This window comes from Chiloscyllium punctatum, chromosome 11 (assembly GCF_047496795.1).
Source record: "Chiloscyllium punctatum isolate Juve2018m chromosome 11, sChiPun1.3, whole genome shotgun sequence".
In the NCBI taxonomy this organism is placed as follows: domain Eukaryota; kingdom Metazoa; phylum Chordata; class Chondrichthyes; order Orectolobiformes; family Hemiscylliidae; genus Chiloscyllium; species Chiloscyllium punctatum.
In genome coordinates this window covers 40,861,993-40,887,572 of record NC_092749.1, presented here as the reverse complement: position 1 = coordinate 40,887,572, position 25,580 = coordinate 40,861,993, and the positions used below count along the sequence as shown (strand labels likewise).

Here is a 25,580-nt window from a genome sequence, read left to right as displayed (position 1 = left end):
TGTTACCCTTGGTAGCCTAATACAGCTGTTATTAGCTAGGATGCTTTTTCTTCCTCTCTCTAATTATGTCGATCATCTCTTCTTGGTGTTCTGTTTTAAATGGATACACAGCCTGTCTCATACAAGTCAAAAATAAAGATGGCAGCAATCTTAAATTTTGATGAGTCATTGTTCCACAAAGCAAAGCCTGTTATGTTGAAATTCCCTGTAGCAATCCATTAAATCTTATGTCCTTCTCAGAAGCTTTGAGTTCTCACACCTTTAGGCAGGCCCATGGTGTGTCCAAGGGTTAATCAAATTTTAAATGGCTCCCTTTGGGTTGATAATACCTCAGCCTTTTTGCCTTTCTTGCTGAAGTGAATCAACAATTGATAGTTCAGTGACTCCTTTGTGCCCACTTAAAGAGAAATTCGCTTTCTTGCAAAGGATGTAACATTATAATTACACAGTCTTGACAATACGTTAAGTGAGCGAACTAATATTTGACAGCTAATGTAAGAAATGGTGATATTGCTTGCTTTGGAGGGAAGAACAGGAAAATAGAATAATATTGAAATGAAGTGAAACTGAAGTACGAATGCTGCAAGGATCTCATATATATATATCACAAAAAGTTAGCATTCTGTACAAGTAATTAGGGGAAGGTAATTGGAATGTCAGCCTTTGTAAGTGAAACTTAATACAAATAAAGATGTTATGCTACAACTGTTTCGGGCATTGATGAAACGACACCTAGAGTATAATATTCGGCTTCTTACAAACAGAGAGATACACACCCATTGGAGCCAGTTTGGGGAAGTTTTCACTCGACTAATTCCTGGAATGAAGGGACTGTCTTATGAAGAAAGATTGAACAGATTGGTCATATATTCATTGGAGTTCATAAGAATAGGTGGTCTTCATATTGAAGCATACAAGATTCTGATGGGGCAACATAGAATAGATGCAGAATATTTACCCTCATGGAAAATCTAGAACAGGGGGTGGGGAGGGCTGACAGTTTGAAAATCAGGGAGCTCCCAATTAAAAAGGAGATGAGGAGGCAATATTTCTCACAGGATCGTTAATCTTTGGAATTCCCTATTCCAAACAGCAGTGGGAGCTGGGTCATTGAATATATTCAAGACTAAGTTACAAAAAATTTTTGATCCATGAGGGTTATGGGGACAAGCAGATAAGTGAAAGTTAAAGACATTATCAGAACAACTCCAGTTTTATTGCATGGCAGACCATTTGTTAAGCTCTTTGGTTGACATGGAAATTGGACATTGTGCCTATTTTATAGCATAAAGATAAACACAACAATGAGAATCAATTGTTTTTTGTTTGTATTGGGTGTACACTTTCATTTATGTTCTCAATAAAATATCTTTCAGCAGTTCTTAAATGAATGCCGCAATCAATATAATTGTTAAATAAGTGCCGCAATTGATGTTACCATGGACACCCTAGCATCACAAACACCCACCCATATAGACTTTCATTGGGCATAACATTGTTGGTACATGATGGAATAAGTTCGATAGCAAGAAATGATCTTGCATTGAAAGACAAAGAGTCCATATTGGTGGAGGAAAGAACTAAAAGGAATGAGACAATAGCAGGAGTAACCAATCAGCGCCCTAACATTAGCTTTATAGTGAGACAGAGAATAAATTAGGGATTAATGAGGACACATGACAAAGGTAGGACATTAATCATGGGTGACTTCAAACTTCATATAGATTGGGATAGTCAGATGGACAGACGTAGCTATGAGGAAGAATTCATGCAGTGTATTTGGGACTGTTTCCTCAAATAACATGTTGTGGATCTAACCAGGCAATGAGGCAGGCTTAATAAATGACATCAGAGTAAAAGATTTTGGAAATAGTGACCACAACATGATAGAATGTAGCACTCAGTTTGAGAGAGAAGAACTTGGGCTGGAAATAACTGTGAGAAAGTGAGGACTGCAGATGCTGGAGGTCAGAGTCGAGAGTGTGGTGCTGGAAAAGCACAGCAGGTCAGGCAGGAGAATTGACGTTTCAAGTATAAGCTCTTCATCAGGAATGAGGCTTGGAAATAACTGTGCCAGCTTAAGTAAGGTTAGTTACAAAACAATGAGAAAAGAGATGGCAGCAAAGGGTTTTCAGCAGCAAAGTGGGTAAGGAACAATAGCAGGCATTTAAAAAAATAGTCAATGGCTTATAGGAAAGGCATGTTACAGTGAGGAAGAAGAATTCTCGGACATAGATAAGCCAACCATGATTAACCACGAGCAAGGTTAGCAAAAGCAAAGAACTGCTGATACTGGAAACTCAGCAGGTCTGGCAGCATCTGTCAAGCGAGAAAGCAGTTAACATTATGGGTCCAATGACCCTTCATTGGAACTGATTAAGGACAGCATTAGATTGGAAAAAAACATACCATGTGACAAAGATCCACGGTAACAAAGAGAACTGAGAAAGTTTTGTAAACCAACAAAGGACAACCAGAAAGCTAATAAGAAGGAAGAAATAAATTTTAGGGTATAATTGCAATTAATATCAAGACGGACTTTAAATATGTAAATGGAAGAGAGAAGCCAAAGTGAATATAGGATGCTTAGAAAATGAGACTTGGCAATTAATAATGGGGAAGTAGGCAGAAAGATTCAATAAATAGTTTGCATCATACTTCACAGTAGAAGCTACTAGAAGTATTCCAGAATTATGAAATATTCAATGGGCAAAAGGACAGTAACTGTCACTGGAGAAAAAGTGCTAGCAAAGCTAACAGAGCTAAAGACTTGATGTGATGCATCCTGGGAAATTAAAGGAAATAGCTATGGAGATAACAAATACGTTGGAAGTAACTTTTAGGCTCTGGAAAAATCCTAGTGATTTAGAAAACTGCCAATATAATACCCTTACTCAAAAAGAGAAGAATACAAAAAACAGTTGACTATTGGTTAATTAGCTTCATATCTATCAATCAGAAAATATTAGTCTATCATAAAATACCACAGCATTTAAAATACATAATCCAAACCACTTCTTGTCTTTCCTAACTGTTACATACCATTCAATATTCATGTCGCAATCTTTGCATTTTACAGCCATGTCTCTGTAATGGCTATCAGATTGGAACTGATTTATTCCTATTTGTACTATCAGTTCATCTGCTTTGTTTCAAATGTTATGTGTATTAAGAAACAGAGTTTTGTCCATTTAGTACTTTTGTAATCTCTAGCCTTATCCGTTGATTCTTCCCTTAGATTTGTGCTCTCTATCCCTTCCTATTATTTTCTGTTAATTATTTCCCAGATTAATACCTTTCATTTTTGCCTTGTCTGTACACTTTAATTTACTACATGTTTCCCCCTATTTTAATGAGGGGCAATTTTATTTAATTTAGAACTTCCCTTTAATTCCCCATTTATGATGGTGGCAGCATGGTTCTAGTGTATACCATCCTAAAGCTATAGGCCCCACTTTCTCCAATTCTGGTGCCTGTGCCCTATGAAGTGGAGCCTCCTACTCTCATGCCAGTCTTTGAAACAAGCAATTGTTTCTCTCATCCTCTTTTGCCATACGTCCTTTTCGGTCTCCCTGTTTTCCAGCAAGCTGAAAGGACTTGAACAATTGCAAAGGTGAAACTCCTACACTCCTACCACTAGGTCCCCTTACCGGCTATCTCTCAATCACAACATCACTTGCTCTGACCTGTGAACAGATCAGAAGGCCTTATCCAAATAAACCTGTTGGACTATAACCTGGTGTTGTGCAATTTTTAACTTTGTCCACCCCAGTCCAACACCGCCACCTCCAAATTATCCAAAAGGATTTGACTGCTTTCTGGAATAAAGTGGCCAGGCAATGTGTTCCCTCTCTGTCGTGACATAATATCTGTCTTTCAGCTTTCAGCTCATAAACTCTGAACTCAAGCTGTTCGTGGTGCCATCATCTATGGCATCACAGCTCTGGATCACACTGCTCTCCAATAGATCCCACATTCTGCAGGCCTGACTCGCTTGCCTCGCCATCTTTATTCTGAGTGAATGAATTGTGATGAATTAATCAATGGTTCTTCCCACTAACACTAATTATACTGATAAAGTCTAGAATCCAACAAACTTTCTCTTTTACCTTTCCTGTGTGGGGCATGAGCAATGGTAAGGCATGTGGGACAACACATAGAAAATTTAAAAAAATCAGAATTGTGACACAGAGTCATAGAGTTCTACAGCATTGAGATAGGTCCTTTGGCTCAAACTGGTCCATGCCGACCAAAATGTCCAACAATGCTAACCCCATTTCCCTGCATTTGGCCCATATCTTTCTAATTCTTTCCTATCCATGTATTTGTTCAAGTACCTTTTAAATGTTGTTAATGCACCCGCCTCAACTGGCAGCTCATTCCATTGGGGACCACCCTCTGTGTAAAAAAGGTGCCCCTCAGGTTCCCTTTTATTCTTTTCCCTTAACTTTAAACTGATGTCCTCTAGTCCTCAATTCCCAACCCTGGGAAAAAGACTGAGTGACTTTTACCTATCCATGTCTCAAATGATCAAATACGCCTCTAAAAGGTTCCCCCTCAGTCTCCTACACTCTAAAGAAAAATGTCCTTGCTTGTCCAACTTCTCCATATAACTGAAGAAAACAATTTCAATTTTCCCCTCAAGTCTTAACAGGAAACTTCAGCATCTCATCATTGATTAGGAGGTAACATATTACTATACATTCTCATATTATTAAATCTCCAACTCACTTTATTTAAGAGCCACTTCCAATTCTCTTTTACTCCTCCAAGTATTCATCATAAATTCTTGACATGGAATTGAGGACAGGTTCAGGATGGCTGCAGCACTCTGAATACGTGTCTCAGACATCATCCATTTGCTTCTTCACAACAAAATTCCTGCATGCTCCATGACCACCATGTTCTTTGCCCTCCATCCAGGCTAATCGATATTAGCAAACCACCAGCATCACCAAATCACCATGGCTTTCAGCATTTCTACACATCACTAAGAGTGCAGGGGATCTAGGACATGCGTGCTTTTGCCAGGTCACTTTGCATGCAGCGATATAAGAATGTCAAGCATCTACGCAGTTTATGGTTCTAAGCTTGCTTCTTATCATTCACTCACTTTGCACTAACCTGGAGGCTGCCAGCCTCAGGCTACTGCACATTGCTTTCTTAAGACACTCACTGACATCAAGACAGATTTATGGGTTGCAAGCCTCTGTGTGGGTCACATTGCTTTTGTAAGCACACAATGCCTTCACACTTACCCATGCAGAGGCAGAAGGTCAATGGTCTTCTTTCTGAACTGTTAAACTTCCTGCTTCAATCAAGGAACAGGACTGACATGGGCTAGAACTTTGGCTTAGAATGACTTGACCTGATGACATCATCTCCTTTGGCAGTCCACAAGAGAAAGGACTAGCCTCCTCTCCATTGTCCTATACCAAAGGAGCTCCAGGTCCATGTCTGGGAAGCAGGCAGCTTTCGCCTCCTCTGGGCCATGTCCTTGATGTTGAGGCTTAAGTACCACAGTGTGGGAAGTGGTGTGCAACTGGGCTTTAAATAAGATGTGTGAAAATGTTGGCCCCTCCACCTTTTTCGCTGCATGATTTTCCAAGACAGGTGACCAAGAGCCCAGATGCAAAGTTACAAAGAGCTTGCGTGTGTTAAAACCCTCCGGGACTTGGCAGACCATGAATTTCACCCACTCATCAAAATATCTGAATTAAAATGGGAAAATTCTGCTCTATAAGATTCACAATGAAATTATTAGTTCATTGCTTCCCTTCTGCTGGATTTCCTTTAATAAACATAGGTTACTGTTTACAAGTTGTCTACAATAAACGTTTTTCATAATTTCAGCATCTTACACATAATTCCTCACAGCAGTACTCACCAACCGTGACTTAATTGTGAGACCCTTTGATTTTTTTTTACATCTTCCTCCTACTCTGTGTATCTCCCATCGTCTGGCTCTGGCACTGCCTCGGAATCCCTTGTAAAGCTAAGTGACACAAGCCATATTCAATGGGCTATATTTATCTTCCTACCTTCCCACATTATCTCTTGTAGTTCTGCCTCTTTCCACTGCTTTCTCCAAACTTAAGTACATGAGCAGACTCAATGATGAAACTCAATGGGAAATAATCTTTTGTAGAGCTCCATACTAAAAGATATTTATCAAGAGATAATCTAGGAAATTGACAGCGGTTTTCTCAATCAATGTGTTGTAGCACACTGACTTGGAAACAGTAAGGATTGCAGATGCTGGAAGCCAGAGTCAATAGATGTGAAGCTGGAAAAGCACAGCAGGTCAGACAACATCCAAAGAGTAAGAACGACAATGTTTTGGGTTGAAACGTTGACTTTCCTGCTCCTCCGATGCTGTGCTTTTCCAGCTTCACATCTATTGATTGTGTGACGTACTGAACTTAATTTATATTATCAGTAGTTGCTAGAATAAGATACTGAAGGAACTGTATTTTATCACATCACTTTTTTCTCTGCCCACTTCCCGTCATTTTCAAATCTTGGTGAGAAGCTTTCTCTTGTCTGAATAAACATAAATTTATACATTTTTTTTGACAGAAATGCTGTTTCAGCCCTCATAATGACAATTCATCTTTGAGTGCATTAGTACTGAAGATACTTATTAGAGAATAATTTGTTCCCCTCAAGACATTGATCAGCAGCATTTGTTTTACAGAGACCATTCCTCCATACTTAATGGACCACCAGTTTGAGACCATAAGACATAGGATTAGAATTAGGCCATTCAGCCCACTGAGTCTGCTCTGTGATTCAATCATGGTTAGAGACAAAAACATCTGCAGATGCTGAATGCCAAGGTAGACAAGCAGGAGAACACAGCAAGCCAGGCAGCATCAGGAGGTGGAGAAGTCAGTGGTTCGGGTGTAAATCTTCTCCCCAGCCCTGAAGAAGGGTTACACCCAAAACATTGCCTTTTCCACCTCCTGATGCTGCCTGGCTTGCTGTGTTCTTCCAGCCTCCTGCTCGTCTATCATCATTCAATCATGGCCGATCTTTTTCTCAACCCCATTCTCCTGCCTTCTCCCCGAAGTTGAGTATAATTTCAGTTGCTCCAACAGAGTGGGGAAAGTGCCAGTTAATCACGGTGCAAAATGAAGCAGGAATTTGAGCACAAATGAACAATTTTGCATTCCTCAGGGAACATTTTCCACTGACCAAAACAAGACAAGGTGGGATAAACTGATAGAAAAATGACTGTGGGCTTTCTGTCACTTTGCAGTCATCCGATATAGTTCAAAGCAACCTAAGTGTTATGTAGCTACGTAATGAGTACAACAAGTGGTCTTAACTGAAACATCATTGCTACCCCCAACCCCACAATGAACAAAAAAATCCAATCGTTCACCTCAGGCAAACATAGTATTTTATGTAGGGATTAGTGCAGTCCCATAGTGTGGTACATTAGCTCCTTGTCAAGGAACAGTAGAATACAGGTATTTTCCTGCAACTCCCCGCCCAGTCAATTCCTTTTTGCAGCTGCTAGTTGCTTTCATATTGCAAAGTGGTTGATGTTGTTAAATCCTCTCCCATTTACATTACACTGACAGCAACAGACCAAACTACTGCATATTGCAAAAGCTTGAAAGTCATGAATTTAGACTGGTGCCTCTAATTTTTACTGATAAGCTTTGGACCCTCACAAAACCTCACAAAACGTTTGTTGCCAATGGTACAGAAATCTCCAGATCAACTTCTAGCATATACTTTTTCCCCAGTTCTCTCCTCCATTGAAAGTATCAATTCCTTTCTACGTACAGTAGCACCCATCTTGGTTAGCTGTAATGCTTTGGCCAAGTAATTATTCATGCGCATGACAGTGAGTGCCAGAAGGTTATGTGGCTGCAAGGGACAGCACAGCCAACACTAACCCTAGCAATTGGAAATGGAAGTCATGATTAATTCAAACTGGAGTACCCCAAGAACTGAAAGGACATTGATGTGAAACAGAAGGCAGAATGTTGTCTTTTCTGCTGTGACACAAGTAATGGTGAATATGGTGCCAAAATGGGGCAAGATTGAAAAAAATAGCTTCTTGATGCAGAGGAAGGTTCTCCCAATTTTCCCCTCAAGCTTTAAATATCACTTTTGACTGCAGATGACCTTATTTCTATTCTGATTCGATGAGTATAAAATATATCGTTTTCAGTTTTAGAAGTTGGATTTTAAAATACATGCAGAGGGATTTTCATCAGTCAGTGCAAGTCAGAAAGTTATTCTAAAACCATAACTGAATGATATCATTGCTAATAAAGTATATGACTGCATTCAAGGGCTTGGAAGGAATCATAGATTGCTAATGGATAAGATGTTTATACCGGTACATTTATGTCAGGCAGAATGAACCAAATAAAAATATTAGACATTAGCTTCTTTTTTAACTTCAGACCAGAGGAATCAACTTTCTCAGTTCAGTTAGAAGAAACAAGAACATAGAACCAGTCACTTCAGAAAAAGTGATTTCCAGTATATTTTTTGGAGATTCCTAACTGGGAGAACATGTACAAAAGGCTTCAAGTTATTAGAATTGAGGAGGCTTAGACAAGACTCAATAATGAATCATAAAATTATCTTTGCAATCCACAGAAAGGAAAATGGAAGGAATAAGTTTTGTAAAAATGTAAAGACTATCAATAAGAGTATAATTTCTCTGGACTTGAAATTCTGTAGTGGATAGTGTTTGGAAACAAGTTGAAACTTTGCTTTGATTATTATGTTAAGATCTTTGTAACAAATATTATATATATTGCTTTCTTTCTTTTAACTTAGGTGTTGTTGTGGAAGGCAATCTATAACCTTGTTTAAGGTGAGAGGGGAAAGTTTTAAAAGGGACCTCGGACAACCTTTTCACACAGAGGGTGGTGCGTGTATGGAATGAGCTGCTAGAGCGAGTGGTGGAGGCTGGTACGATTACAACATTTAAAAGGCATCTGGATGGGTACATTAATAGGAAGTGTTTAGAGGGATATGGGCCAAGTGCTGGCAAATGGGATTAGGTTAGGTTAGGATATCTGGTCAGCATGGACGAGTTGAACTGAAGGATCTGTTTCTGTGCTATATATCTCAATGACTCCATGACTCTACTCATGAATATGTTCCAGTGGCAAACTATTATGTCACTGACCAAAATAATAACAAACATATATTGTACCAAGCCAGATATCATTCTGGGACCTGACCTCTCCAGTAGTATCATCAGCTGGGATCTAAGTTCATGCATTTTTGCATCTCACTTACGCTATTTACATCTGATTTAAGATTCTCCTTAATTCTCCGACAGTACAAATTCCTGAGTCAAAAAGTGTCACACTGGAAAAGCACAGCAGGTCAGGCAGCATCCGAGGACCACGAGAGCCGATGTTTTGGACATAAGCCCTTCGTCTTGATGGGTGAATCATTGTGGCTGTTTGACGACTCCAGCTCACTAAGTGCTTGTCCTAGGTATCACACTACTGTTTCTATAGCACAGTGTCACTGCATAGTCCCTGATCACCATTCTCCTGATCCTTTCATCCACACACCTCCATTACAAACTACCAGTCTCACCACATCATCTTACCTGCTCTCAGACCAGCACAGAACACTACAAGCCTTACACATTACTTTAGAGTTGATGGATATCTACAACTTACATGATTCTATTAGGTTTGTTTGCACAGAGAAAGACAGGCACACATTTCATGCAACAACACTTTTGCACTGACAAGGCGAGGTGGGTCAGAACCATTAAGTGGACATGATGCATTCAATAATGAGAGCTGTAGTCCCTCAGCCTTCATAAAATGTGAGTGCAGTGGTAGAGATAGACTGACCGCTGGCTCTTGAGTATGAGGTGGAGAAGCTGATGGCACTAGCCTCTACAGAGCAGTGAAGATCATTAACCTTCTAGTACTGCTGCTGGACTTTCATTTTGATACAGCACTGGCTCAGGCTGCAATTTGGCTGGGGTTAGGGTCGTTTTGGCAATCAGACTGCCTTTTTCCCCTGCAGCTTATCTACCAAGGCATCTGGACTGCTGTCATGGAAGTAGGGAACTGGCTTGCCTTTCCTCTGCTACATTTTCATCGGTGAACGCTGAGGGGTCATTCCAGCCTTGTAGCATCTGAACGTTTGTGTAGCTGGACTCTCAATATGGTGTTCAAGTGTGAAAGCCAGAAGGACCCAACAGCAGCGAATATGCTTGCCTCAGTTTTGTCATACAACTTCACAAGAAATACAACCTTCAGTTCGTTTGCATAATTCATGTGTTGAGCAGCAAAAGATCATGTGTTGAAAATTTGAACAAAGAACAAAGAAAATTTACAGCCCAGGAACAGGCCCTTCGTCCCTCCAAGCCTGAGCCGATCCAAATGTATTGTCTAAACCTGTTGCCCAATTCCTAAGCAAACGTATCCCTCTGGTCCCCACTTACTCATGCATCTGTCCAGATGCATCTTAAATGAATCTACCGTGCCTGCCTTTACCACCTCTGCTGGCAACGCATTCCAAACGCCCACCATACTCTGTGTGAAGTACTTGTCTCGTGTCTCCCTCTTTAACTTTTCACCTCTCACTTGAAAGCATGTTGAATCCATCACCCTGGGAAAAAGCTTGTCTCTATCCACCCTGTCTATATCCTTCATAATTTTGTCATCCTCAATCAGGTCCCCCCTCAATCTCCCTTTTTTCTAACAAAAATGAACCTAACCCTCTCAACCTCTCTTCATAGCTAGCACCTTCCATACCAGGCAACATCCTTGTAAACCTTCTCTGCACCCTCTCCAAAGTGTCCACATCCTTTTGATAATGTGGTGACCAGAACTGTACACAGTATTCTAAATGTGGCCAAACTAATGTCTTGGACAATTTTAACATGACTTGCCAGCTGTTATACTGAATACCCCGTCCAATGAAGGCAAGTATACTATATGCCTTCTTGACCACTCTATCCACCTGTCACAGCAACCTTCAGGTTACAATGTACCTGCACTCCCAGATCTCTCTGCCCATCAACTTTTCCCAAGCTTCTTCCGTTCATTGTATCATTTGCTCTAGAATTAGTCTTGCCTATATGCATCACCTCACATTTGTCTGGATTGAAATCCATCTGCCACTTTCCCGCCCAACTCTCCAGTCTATCTATATCCTCCTGTGTTCTCTGACAGTCCCTTATGCTTTCTGCTACCATGCCTCAAAACATGCTAGTTTGGACACCATGAAATTCACTCACTTTCACAACAAGTGGAACAATTCAGCACATTAAATGTGAACCTCTCTAAAGATGCTGCTTGACCTGCTGAGTATTTCCAGCATGTTTCTTGATCCACAATATTGAGATATTTACCCCATTGTCACATTAGTTATTAGGACCGAACTCTGCACAGAGTTCTTAGGGTGAGCTAAACTTGGGAAGCTTGTACATTGCCAGTTCATAGTGAAATTTGGAGGAGCTAAAGCACGTCAAAAGAGGATTTAGTAATGCTTTTAACTAGTTTTTATGCCAGATCACTATGAGACTCACATGGAGAGTTCGCTCCTATACACTCACGACTGCAGTTAAAGCTCCCCAAAATAACAACTTTTCCATCTCCTGATGCTGCCTGGCCTAATATGTTCTTCCAGCCTCCTGCTTGTCAACTCTGTTTTGCCCCACACCCACTACTTGCTTGTATAGGCCCAAAGATCTTTATGGAGGCAATATGGCAGACCTCAAGCAATAAGTTGATTTTAAAAGCTTCCCTGAAGGATGGGATAAGAAGTGCTTTAAAAGCATCAGAGAATAAAATTCTGGCTCAAAACAGATGCCAGACAGGAGTGTTGCACCCAAAAACCTGATTGTTCAGGATAAAACTGGATGACCACCTTCTTTTGCAGGTGGCACAATGTAAGCACATTCTCAATGTAAAACCCCACCTCAGGCTGCGTATATGACTGCTGGTGAAAAATTCACACCACTCACAGTTGTTTGCTATAGCAAGTTTGAGGGAAGTTTGCTCTGTTCCAAATTATATATTTGACATTAACAGGTTGCCATTTTCATTGTGAAAGGAACCAATTTATGAGAAATTCTTTTCTTAAGGGTAGTGTATTCCATTCCAAGTGCTTTCCTCATCTCTGAACAATGGCTGGTTTTCCATGATAATGCCTTTTAACAGATACGTTCACATACGTGAAAAACCACGAACCCAAAAGAAAAACTATTGTAATAAAATAAGGGTTTCATCTTTTGCAACAGCCATAGCCACCGACAATGTTCTGTTTTACTAGAATTGAGGCTGGAGGTAATAGAAGTAGAACATTACAGTTGTCAAAATCCCACATTGACATTGCTTGCATCATATACGATGAACCTCAGTTGCACTTTCAACCACATAAAAAATATAATTTACATTTTCTTCAACCGATATATTCAGCTAAGTCATCCAGCATCATTACAGGCTGCAGGGACAGCAAATCATTGAATGCAATCAGCAGAGAAGCAAAACAAAGGTTTCAGGTTGATAACTTTTCAGTTCTGACAAAACGTTTTCTGCTTTCCCATTCCATTTATATGGTGGATCAGCTGAATGTTTCCCATTCCCTTTTTTTTATTTCCGATTGCCAGTGTCAGTAATATTTGGCTTTTGAATATGATCCACATGTCTACTACTGAACAACACAAACCCCAAGATTTTCGGTCCTTTCAACATCACTTGTCTTAATGTGGGAAAGTCTGACTAAAATCCTGAGATTTCAGAGCTTTTCTCATTAATATCTCATACAAATTAGATGTTAATTCGATAGTAGATGCACACATTTATACTTCAATTGCTGCCAATTCCAGTTTAATAGCAAATCCTCTTTGTCTTTGTTTCAAATACTCTCATCCCCATTTCAAAATTTATGCAGAAACTTTCACAGTCATAGCAATTTAAGACAGCAGTTCAATTAGGGCCCAGAATTTTTCACCATGAAATATCTGTGGATACTTTCTGTGCTGAACAGAAAAAATGTTAGGAAGCCATAGAGCAACATACTTCTTGTTTCTAGGTCAGATAAAAAGTCCACACCAAACACCAATCCTATTCCCTCACAGATTTTGATTTGTTTCTCTATTTTTATTGATCATGCTTATTCATTTGGTTCTTTATGCTTCCCAAACAGATTTTTGGAATACATTTTCCGGTAATTCCAATGTTTAGCTGTATCTTTCACCATCTCCACAGGTTCCTTTGGATATTCCTGTGCTCTGTCTTTCATCCATATTGAACAGTTGGGTTGAGAATAATAAACAACATTCTTTTGTTTCCTTACATATCTCCACCCAACCCTCTATGTGGGACATGACCAAAGGCACCAGCTCCTTTAACTGTTACAAGTAAGTTGTGATGGGGTTGGGGCTAAAATTTTGATTAAGCTCTAAAAACAAGTCAGGCAAGTTTGGTCTGCCAGAAGAATTGATTGATTTTGGAGCTATCATGCAAATGGAATACATTCCTATCAAACAGAGGAAGAAAGATGTAACATTGGTTCTGGAAGGAATGCTCAATTATCTGGCAATCGAAAGCTTAACAGCATCAAGCTGCTTTTATTCTGGGGCTTATTTTTGTCAGATGCGATCAAGAGACTGACATCTGCTAATCAGCTCTTGGCATTTAAACGATCCTACGAGACCTTTTATCTTAGTGGGAGAATTAGAGACTCAAGGCTGAATTCAACTTTTGGCTAAACATGTGCTTTGTCAATTCATTTGGAGGGTTCCCACATGAAGTTTAGTGAGACCTCTTCTTGTACCTTACCAAAATCGCCTCATGAGCTACCCTACACTACCTCTGTGGCACCCCTCTCACCTGATGCCAGCCCCATCAACCGCATACCATTCCTGGAAGAACTCACAACACACTGGATATCCGCCAAAAGACTGGCATCCTTGGCACTTAAGCCATCTTTAAAAGGCTCAGACAATTGGCAATCTAGCGCTATCCCTCACTGGTAAAGTAATGACACGGCATTCACAAATTGATGCCGCTATTGGCACTGAGCTGGCATGGCTGACAGTCTTCACACACACAAATCCGTTCTTTCCACAAGTCACTGGTTTAACTATCAGGCCAGACAGTTCACCATCCATGGTTACATCCTGCCGAAACATCCTCAGCAAGTCGCCACTACTTTGTCCCCAATGCCCAGTGTAGACATGCATCTTGCCATTGCCCTGCAGGGGATTATCACATCAAACAATCATACAGCTCCAGCAAACAAGGGGAACACAAACAAAACAAACAGAGTTTGCAGTTCAAATGCTAGTCTGATGACCAACGGGAAGAGACCATTCGCCACAGCAGATTCGCCGCCGCTGATTAGCCACTGCCCTTTGACCACCGAGTACACTTAGCCACCACCCATTGGCCACCGAAGACAATTCGCCACCACAAGTAAGTTGTATATTTTGAATATTGGTGGTATATAAAATTGTCGTTATATTGAATTAGGTAGTGTTTGCGTTGTTTCAGTAACAACTTATTTTCGTTCCAGGAGAGATTTTTTAAGCTTGTATTTTTGGAACAGGAATTTTTAGAATGGAAACAGAAATTATTAGTAAACGTAGAAATAAGAAGTTTTACCATGATGGTTTTATATATAGTTTTGATAAACTATCTAAGAATGATTCAAGTATTAAGTTTTGGCAATGTGAACAAAGGGGCTGATATAATGGACAGATCCACATATTGTATATTGTATTTTATCAAAAAGACTTGATGATATTTATTTTACCTCTGTTTTTTATCAATATGTAGTATGTAGTTGTATAAATAAAGGGGACTGAGAAGTATGAAAGAACAGGTGAGAGGGAAAACAATCAGTACATATATATATTTCTGGTGGCGAATATCTCCAGAGGTCAAACGACCCCAGTGGAGAAACGCTGGTGGCGAACCGGCAGTGTCTAATCATCGGCGGCGAATCTGCCGTGGCGAATCGTCACCAACCCGATGACCAATGACTAGCTTACATTCCATGATGGTCTGCTGCACCCAGCTCACACCTACTGCAAGTGTGTGTCAATCAGATCCTGTTTGGCTTTTTGTGCCCATTGTTCTGAGCTCTGTCATACACAAGGAGAGCGTCTTCTTCCCAATGTCCTCATCTTTCCCCTTGGAAGAGTGCTCCCATTCTCCCAGTTCCTTTATATCTGCCCACTCTGAGCACTCTCCCATCACAGTTAGTACAAGCAGCAAGTGATGGTAGGGAATGCAGGTCATGGTGAACATCTTTAGCACCAAGCTCAGCCTGATCACCAGCTATGACTTACCAGCTCAGAGCTTCCTTATCCTCGTTTATCTCATACACGACTCCAACATCCCATTTCTACCTGTTCACCCTCTACCAGTTGAATCTTTTTCTGTGCAGTAGATTTCTATGGTTCTATGATCAGCAGGGCTGTTTTTGTCCCAGCCCCTAGACATGACTAATCAGACCCATGATCACTGTGTTTGCAGTTCCCTGACTGTTTGCAATGGCCTTATAATGACTGACAGTTTCCTGCTCTCTGGATGTTAGCTGAATTGATCCCTTGTTTGCGACAGGGCCACCCTCTGACCAAAATCTCTACACACCTGGATTGAGGACTAACGTCCACCCACTTTTCAACATGGCCATTTGGTCAAATGAGCGTGCAATTTGTTTTCCACACAGGCAGCTAGTATATGCTGTGGGTGTCACATTGATGTCTTGGAGTGCCATTCACTAAGATACACTCCTCCTCCTCACTACCCCTACCCCACTGCCCCATCCCCCAAAACTCACCCCTTCATGAGACAAATCTCTACTGACAACCATGATAAGCAGCCTACCTCACATACGAGCATGCCAACCCTTGGGAAGCACATGGAGCCTGTAGACTCAGGTTCATTCGCCAGTACTCTAGCTGGCATGGTGTGGTTTGTCAAGGAAAGACAAGGCATGTACGCTGCAAGCAGGAACATAGATGCTAAGTGAGCGAGTGCTAAGACAGCAAGTGAGCCTGTCCTAGCTGGCATGCAGCCTGGCATAATTCCTGAGCTGGTTGCCTGTTCCTGCATGAAGCATGGCCTTGCAGCAACAATTCAATGTTAGCTGTGGTGGACTCTGCAGGGCAGATCTGTGCTTCCAAGAGTCCTTTTAATGAATTGGAGAGGTGCCATGATAATCCTAAGGCATTACCAAATGTCAGATGTCCATGGATGAGGGGCTGTTTCATACTGAGCACTATGGAGCCACCTCTCAGCCAGCAGGTAGTTGAAGTTACCAGGTACCTATTTTGCTGACCATTCTCAACATCTTGTTTCCTGCCAAAATACAATAGGATGGGAATCCATGAGGTGAGATGTTCGGTTAATAAATCATGATCGCCCTCAATAGGCAACTCACTGAATCTTGGGAGAATCTCACCTCGACACTGGAATTTGCTAAGGATATGCAGTAAGTTGCTCCCAACATCAGGCTAGTCCTTGCTGTACTTCTCATGTGACTCTGCCACATTTACCACTTAAGCCCACATTGCTCGATCCCCCCCTGTCTGATATCATGCTCAGTTTTTCAATGACCTACAATTGTGTTGTAGGAATATTAAAGTTCTTCCTGAGACACAGGTCCAACGCAATCAAATCAAGCATATTTGTTCTCTGGAGCTTTGGATGGCAATTTGAAACCTAGCAACTAACAGAAACCAGGCAAATGTGCACTTAAATTCGAAACAAAAACAGAAGTTGCTGGAAAAGTTCAGCAGGTCTGGCAGCATCTGTGAAGAGAAATCACAGTTACTGTTCTCTGCACAGATGCTGTCAGCCCTGCTGAACTTTTCCAGCAACTTCTGTTTTTGTTTCTGATTTACAGCATCCGCAGTCCTTTTGGGTTTTATTTTGTGCGTTTAAATTTCCTCAGCTCACTCACATCATAGAGCTGGAGCTGATCTCAGTGATTTTCAACTGCAAACTGGCTAAGCAGCAGGATAATTACTCAGCCCATGTTTGAGGTAACAACCTACAGAGACACTGTTGCTCATCTGCTGAAAACTGACCCAGAGCTAAATGCTTTTTTCCTTTGCCTGTATCATCTTTACTGTTATGATATTGTTATCAGGTTTAAGTGATACTGACATTAGCCAAGGATACGTTATTCTATGAAATTGTAGTGCAGAAGCATTATTATACTAGAATGAATTACCACCCTATTCATTTTTTTCCTTGCTAAAATGAAGAACCAGAGTTTAGTATTGCATTATTTCTCAATTTACTGCATCTTTTCTCTCTTCTTTGCCTCTGTGTGAGTTGGTACATTACCCCACGTTATGAACATTGAATTCATTTTTAATGAAAGCAAAAATGAACAAGACTATCATAGCCTGCACCCCATTTGACTCAGTCTCTCTCACTGATGTCTATATTCATGTATAGTCAGTTCAGAAATGCACAAGCACATCGCATGTACAGTGAAGCAATAATGTCCTTTCCTGCTCCCCACACACTTGCGCTCGCACTTGCCACATAGCGATATTCTGGAACCTGGAGTGGGTTTAGTCAGCAGAAAGAGATTTGAAAAGAAACTTTTTGATTATCACATAGCCAGGAATGAGACTGTTTTGGACCACTGGCAGACAAGTGTCTTGTCGAAAGCATGTTATTTGGTTATGGTGGTCAGTTCTTGCTCATTTTGACAGGGCACAACATAGTTAGAGCAAATTTCTGCTGGTGCTGGAATCTGTGATGAAAAAAAATTCTGGAAATCACAGCAGGCCAGGCAACATCCATGGAAAGAGAGCAAGCTAACATTTTGAAGTGAACTCTGATGAAGAGTCATCTCAGCTTGAAAAGTGAGCTTGCTCTCCTTCCATGGATGTGGCCTGACACATTGTGATTTTGAGCATTTTTTTGGTTTTCAGTGCAAAGTTGGCCTCATTTATGTCCAGTCATTACTAAGCATGTCATGTGATGTAAGTAGTGAAACAGCACTGCAGTGTTGGATATGCCATCTTTCAGATGAGGATGTTAAACTTAGGTTCCATCTGCCTGTTTGGGTAGATCTAAAAGAATCCCGTGACACTATTTTGAAAAGGAGTGGGACAGTTATCCTGCAGTGGTATCCTGGCCAATATTTATCCTTCAATCTAATACCATGAATAACAGATTAACCCCATTGTTTGTGGGGCATTTGTTGTGTGCTGGTTGCCATGGTGAGGACATGTCAATAAGAGTTCAGTTCTGAAGATTCATGAAACATATCACAAAAACGTATATTTTTTAAAAATTTCATCAACAGATTTATTGCAGAGAGCTTGATGATTAGTTGAGGAATCTACAATTTGTTTCAGTATCCTGGGATTACCAGACCAAAGTAAGCTAAATGCGCAGTCCACCAACTGTTTGGAAAAGATGTAGATGTAGTGAACAAGCAAAGGAAGGCTCAGTTCTCACAACTTCCAAAGTCAAGCAGCTCTTTGAGACTCATGCATAGGAATGACCATTTCACTAAGTTGAAGGGCTGTCAACCCAGAGGACCACACGTGAGTCTTCACCTTCAGACAATGAGGGAGAATGATTAGAGTAAAACATTTTTTCTTCTTTGACTACAGATTTATGAAACTCACTATTGAAGTGAGTTACACTTAAAACCAGTCAGAAATAACAATTTAGAGAATCAGAAATGAATCATGCAATGAATTGCCTGCCATTTACTGTTATAAGCTAAGTGGAAGAACTCTAAAGACATTTTTTGGTTTCACAACTAGGTCCTGATGTTCAAATTAACTCAGATTATTTGCATCAGCGTTTAAGTCTAAACACCAAGGCAGCAAATAGTGCTGATTAGTCGACACAATTTAGTAGTGTTGCAACATCAATAAAATGTAACTCTGTATCAGCTGGCACTGAATAAAATGTTTACTTGCATGTATCAATGTATCTTTTTACACTGACCTATCCAAATCAGAGGGGTGTAAGGAATTTATCCTCATCTACAGTAAATAGTAGGAAGGAAATTTCTACTGTACTCTGTAGCCATTTTTAGAATGGATGAAGAGCTGTACTTGTGCTCTCGCCATGTAGGTCTTACCCTGCCAGCTGCAACCGCAAATTCACTGTGAAGACCCAACAAAAAACCTAGCAGCCTAAATTCATTCGAACCCATATCCAGATACAATTGTATGGTAGGCAGCCAGTTAGGAAAGACATGCTAAATTAGGACACATATTTATAAATGGACATTCCAATGAAGCTCTACATTTCCCAATTTCAGGAATGGATCCAGAATTAGGCATAGACCCACACTGCAGTGATCACTTTGGAGCAGGCCAAGGGCAGGGTTTTGGAGGGTTAGCTTGCATGGCCACCTTAAAAAAACCTCTATGTTGGATTTAGCAATCACTCATCTATGTTAGCCAAACCTGGGCACAGGCCTTCGTATTGCTCAGTATGTGGTCAGGCACAGTCATGTTGTATTGAGATTCTCAGTGGTGTCAACATCTTGTACAGCTGCAGTAAGACTTCCCGACTCATATTCTCAAAACCTCATGAGATAAGGGTCAACATTCTATTAGCCTTCCTAATTACCTGCTACACCTGTTTTTCTCTATTAATAATAGTGTTCTTTTGTTCTCCTTTCCAAAATGAACACATTTTCCCACATTATACAGTACTCCATTTGCCAACATATTGCCCATTTTCTTCACCAATCAATATCTCTCTGCAAACTATTTGGAGCTCTCTCACAACCTGCCTCTCCACCTGTTTTTGCCATCTGCAAAGTTGGCTACAATACATTTTTTTTTCTTCCTCCAAGTCATTGATATATACTGCAAACAGTCGTAGTCCCAGCATTGAGCCCTGTGGAACCCCACTGGTTACGGCTCGCCAATCTGGAAAAGAGCTCCTTTTCCCCACTCGCTATTTCCTGTCCATTAGCCAATTCCAAAGCTGATTTTACAAATGCTTGCTTCAGGAGTGACACTATATTAGAGTTAATAGCAAAATATTAAAAATGTTGGAAATCTGAAGTAAACAGAGAATACTGGAGAAGCTCAGCAGATCTGGCAACATCTGTGATGAGTGAAACAGGGTTAATGTTTTGAGTCCAATATAATTCTTCTTCAGAACAGAATCTCCAGGAATTAAAATTCATCTCTTAGGAAAAAAAAATCTAGGAAAGCAATCGTAGCCCATTAAAAGAGGTGTACGTTTGATTGATTTTTTTGAATATCATAATTCACATCCAATTTTTCTCTATGCGCCCCTGCTCTGAACTCATCTTCTCCATACCACCCATCTTTTGCTCCCATTATCCTACTCTGATTAAATTGCTGATCGCCAAACTTCCCCTCCATGTCCTGAGCCAATATTATTAATCATTCTCTGAGTGTCATAGAGTCATAGAAATGTACAGCATGGATACAGACCCTTCAGTCAAACTCATCCATGCTGACGAGATATCCTAACCTAATCTAGTCCCATTTGCCAGCACTTGGCCCATATCCCTCTAAACCTTTCCTATTCACATACACATCCAGATGCCTTTTAAATGCTGTATTTGTACCAGCCTCCGCCACTTCCTCTGGCAGCTCATTTTCACCACCCTCTGCTTGAAAAGGTTGCCCCTTAAGTCTCTTTTATATCTTTTCCCTCTCACTCTAGACCCATGCCCTCTAGTTCTGGACTCCTGCACCCCAGGGAAAAGACTTTTTCTATTTACCCTATCATGCCCCTCATGATTTTATAAACCTCAATAAGGTCACCCCTCAGCCTCCATCATTCCAGGGAACACAGCCCCAGCCTATTCAGCCTCAAATCCTCCAACCCTGGCAAAATCCTTGTACATCTTTTCTGAACCCTTTCAAGTTTCACAACATCTTTCCAATAGGAAGGAGTCCAGGACTGCATGCAATATTCCAAAAGTGGCCTAACCAATGTCCTGTACAACCACAACATGGCCTCCCAACTCCTATACTCAATTCTCTAACCAATAAAGAAAAGCATACCAAATGCCTTCTTCACTATCCTATCTAACTGAGACTCTACTTTCAAGGAGCTGTGAACCTACACTCCAAGGTCTCTTTGTTTAGCAACACTCCCTAGGACTTGACCATTAAGTCGATACGTCCTGTTCTGATTTGCTTTTCCAAAATGAGCACCTCTCTTCTTTTCTTCAATAATTCTGGTATCATCAGCCCTTTCTTCATAAAACAACTACCAACAGTTCCACTGTCCTTACAAACTCCCATCTCCAACCTCCCTTTCCAATGCAAAGTCCTTGAATGTGTGTTGCTGTTTCCCAAGTCAATCTTTCCCAGAACTCCATGTGTGATTTCCTACAACTTGTTTTCAGCCTTGTGTCAATAGTATTAAATACAGTGTACCACAATGTCAGAAGGGCTCACAGCACAGTCCACAAACTAGCTGGAGAAAAGTGGCAATTCCCTTCGCATTGACCCTTTATATCCTTTGACAAGGAGGACCACACCGTTCTCCTCCCACACTCAGTCATCCAGCTAGGTGGGATGTCAGGTTTTTATAATCGATCATGAGAGGTGGGTGGCACTAACCATGCCAGCATTTATTGCCTTTAGGCCAGTATAGGAGTCACTGTGGGTCTGGAACCACATGTAGACCAAACAAGCATGACAGATTTCCTTCCCTAAAGGACATTAGTGAACCTAAAGGACATTCGTGAGTTTTTACAACAAACAACAGTGACTGGGTTATCTTTTTATCTTAACATTCCAGACTTTTACTGAATTCCAGTTTCACCATCCACAATGGTAGGTATTGAATCCAGGGAACATCAGCCTTGGCTTCTGCTTTACTCGTTCAGTAACATTACCCCGATGCCACCACCTCTCTTCACGCTTGTTTCCACTCTTAACTGCCCAACCCTAGCCAGAGAAGCACTCGCAGTGCCCCTTATTCCTGTGTTACCTCAGTCATCCTCTCCTGTTTCTCATCTACATTATGCCCCTCAGCAGCATTGGCTGAAAACACTGTCTCCATTTTCACTGTGTACATTGACAACTCTCAGCTTTATTGCAATACCATCTCGATCGACCCCTTCATTGTTGTTAAATTATCTGATATCTGAAACTGGATGAGCAAAACTTAAATTTAACATTGGAAAGACTTCAGCCTTGTTTTTGGTCCCCACTCCAATCTCCGTAACATCGCTTGACTTCAGCTTTGGTCAGCTGCTGTGCTGTCGATAATTGCATTTCTGCCTTTTGTTATTTCAAGACTCAATGATTTCCAAATAATTCCTGGTTGTTCTCTGACATTTTACCTGCTGTAAACTTGAGGGTATCTATAATTCACCTGCCTGCATCTTAACTTGCACCACGTTTATACATCCTTTGGTTTACTGACCAACATTGCTGCCTCCTGGTCAAGCCATGTTTTGCTTTAAAATTCTGATTCTAGTTTTCAAATCCATCCATGGCCTAGCCTCCCCTTATTTGTGTAAACCCCTCCAAGCATCACAACAATCCGAGGTATCAATGCTGGTCAAATTCTGACCTCTTAGGCATCCACACTTTTAATCTCTCCACCATTGTTTGCTGTGCCTTGAGTTGTTTCTGTTGCAAACTCTGGAGTAATCTTCTCACTTCTGTGTCTCACTACTTCCTGCTTTCCTTCTTTAAGACACTTTTTAAAACCTAAGTCTTTAATGAAGCTTTTGATCATTTGCCTTAATATCTCCTTTTATGGGTCGGTGATATACTTTGTTTGACAACATTCTTGTGAAGTCTCTTGATACGTCCTATTACTTTCCAGCTGCTTAGAGAAATAGTTATTTTTGACAGGGCATATTTTAAACTGAGAGGGGAAAGATTTAAAAAAGATATGTGGGCTTTTTTTTTTACACAAAGCATGGTTCATTTGTGGGATGAATGCCCACAGGAAGTGGTGGATACAGGTACAGTTACAACATTTAAAAGATATTTAGATAAGTATATGAATAAAAATGTTGGCAGGGATAGCGACCAAGAACAGGCAGGTGGGACTAGTTTAATTTGGGATTATTGTTGGGATGGACAGGCTGGAATGAAGGGTCTGCTTCTGTGCTGTATGACTCAATGATGTTGTTGGTTGTAAAAGTATTGAATTTGATGAGAAAGATTTTGAGGTGATTACAGGCAGACCATAAAGTGAAGAACCATCCAACCTGAGTTGTCAACCCAATGCTGGGTGTAAGAACCATTCTAGCTGACAATATTAGCATATGTCATTTATAATTTAATAAAAGAATTTGTAACATGGGCTTCCTATGGAGTTAAAGTAAACTTTTTTGCAGGTGAAGAAAAATTTAAATCACTCAACAAGTTCTAAAGTGACTCAGTACTTAAAGCCAATGCGCTTAACGACACTGTACATTGTTGACAGTTATTCATGTAGTGTGGATAAAAATAGGTACCTTAGGCCAATAGTAACAAGCCAATGATAATGGATTACGCATTTCACAGAAGTGTGTGGTGTGCATCCCTTTTCCTGCATTGTTAACACTCACACTCCCAAAGTCTGGTCATAAACAGGATGTTGAACCGTAATCATTTGCCCCCTGCTGAAATGCAATTCTGCACCGCTGTCTTTATTTTCAAATTGCAATGTGCTTCCTCTTCTGAACAGCTGCTTCACATAAATGTTACATTACCTCAGTCAGAGGCCCAGGCTTCACAGCCAAAAAAGCAGAAGGCCCTTAAAGGAACTGAAAGAGAGAGAGAAAAAAAATCACTATTGACACATTTAAAGTCCAAACCACACAGGATTGCTTCATTTTGGAATTTATCTTGCACGTTATTTTATATTTAACATTTGTTTCTAAAACTCACGTTGGGTATATTCTTTTGGTAAAGCAGTGAACCTAAGCGGTGCTGCGTGTGATGTGCAGTAACTGCCGACACATTGCATTCTGCGTAAAGTGATGATAGATATATACTGGAAGTCTGCTTGCTGTTTATTTCAATTCAGTAAAGGAATGTTTTATTTGGTCTGAAAGGTGTTGTTGGAAGTTTAGATGGTGTGAATTCTTTGTCGGTTTGGCATAAGTAAGGTTTACTTAAATTTGGTTAATGTGTACAGCTGGAATCCATAAAGCAGTGTCAGAAATAGTTGCATAATCTGTTTACAGATACTGGAGGAAAGGTTCGAAATGTTACATTTGTATTTTAATTCACATTTAAAGCAAATCAAACCATACTGGGGCAAAGGTCAGAAATGCTACATTTGATTTTTTATCTGCATTTAAAGTAAGTTATACTATCAACAATGATATAACAGGAAAAGTATGGCCTTGAATGTTTTTTTCTATACTCACTGTCTACTCTACGTCAAGAAATACAAACTATCAAAAAGCACAAGGGCAGTTTTCTGGCTGGCGGGATCAGTCCCAAATGCTGGAGCATGGGCTCATTTGGGCAGATACCAACACACAATAATGTTTGACTGGTCTTTTGTTTAAACACTTATGGTGTTCATTTGTGGATTTCTCAATCTGCTGTGGAACTATACTTAAGTCGGTCTTTGTGCAATTTCCAGGATTGTGTGCCTGCACATTCACCCACATATTTAACAAGGAAACAAAGTTGGCATGGTGACTCAGTGGTTAGCACTGCTACCTCGCAACACTAGGGACCCAGGTTCAATTCCACTCTAAGGTGACTGTCTGTGTGGAGTTTGCACATTCCCACCCCTGTGTGCGTAGGTTTCCTCCCACAGTCCAAAGATGTGCGTGTGAGGTGGGTTGGCCATGCTAATTTGCTGTGTAGTGCCCAAGGATGTGTAGGCCAGGTGGATTAGCCATGGGAAATGCAGGGTTACAGGGAGACGATAGGGTATGAGTGTGGGTCTGGGTAGGATGCTCTTTGGAGAGTTCTCATAGACTGAATGGCCTGTTTCCACACTATAGGGATTCAATGAAAAATGGTGGATGTTTAGGTGGATTGGCCATGATAAATTACCCGTAGTCTCCAGGGATGTGTAGATTAGGCAGCGAGCTTAGACATGGGAAATGCAGAGTTACAGGTATGGTGGTGGGTCTAGGTGGGATTGATGGGTTGAATGGCTTGCTTCCACACTTTTGGGATTCTGTGACTCTAGGAAGTTTAATGTACAAATGAACAGAAGCTGTTTGCTTTTTATTCAGTAGCTTTGTGGTTTCTTCCTTGTTTCACTTTGGGTCATATGCTTGGCTTCAAGTAATGTTGGAAATATCCACATTCAAAGAAAAGCAGATGATGATCACCAAGATGTTAGCTGCACATAAGCTATCATCAGAAAGACATTCAAGAGAAGGAGATGTGGAAAACATCTTTTAACGCATGTTTTCACTGAAGTTCAGGGTCAACAAAGATGCAAATATATGAATTAGAAGCAGGTGTAGGCCTCAAGCCTGCTCGGCCAGAGTTTTATATCGATTGGCAACAAATTACTACTGTATTAGAATTGAGTGTTACTTTAAATACAAAGTTGACTGAAGGCTTGTCAGAGAGATCAGTTGGACTCAAATCAGAAAACCTGATTTTAACTCAGGACAGAAAGTCAACAGGGTGGGCTCGGGTCTCATGATGT

The 25,580-nt window shown here is 40.7% G+C and overlaps 1 long non-coding RNA gene across 2 annotated transcripts in view; it reads right to left on the bottom strand.

Annotated features, from left to right (window-relative positions):
* Positions 1 to 25,580, bottom strand: part of LOC140482924 (uncharacterized) — a 55,205-nt gene that overhangs the window by 10,961 nt on the left and 18,664 nt on the right. The window contains exons 2-3 of one of the 2 annotated variants that reach the window (XR_011961822.1): positions 23,428 to 23,718; positions 18,316 to 18,550 (exon numbers count right to left, since the gene is read on the bottom strand). This is a non-coding gene — a long non-coding RNA (uncharacterized lncRNA). Of the gene's footprint in view, positions 1 to 18,315; positions 18,551 to 23,427; positions 23,719 to 25,580 lie in introns of those variants that run through there. The other variant, XR_011961821.1, reaches the window with a different exon arrangement.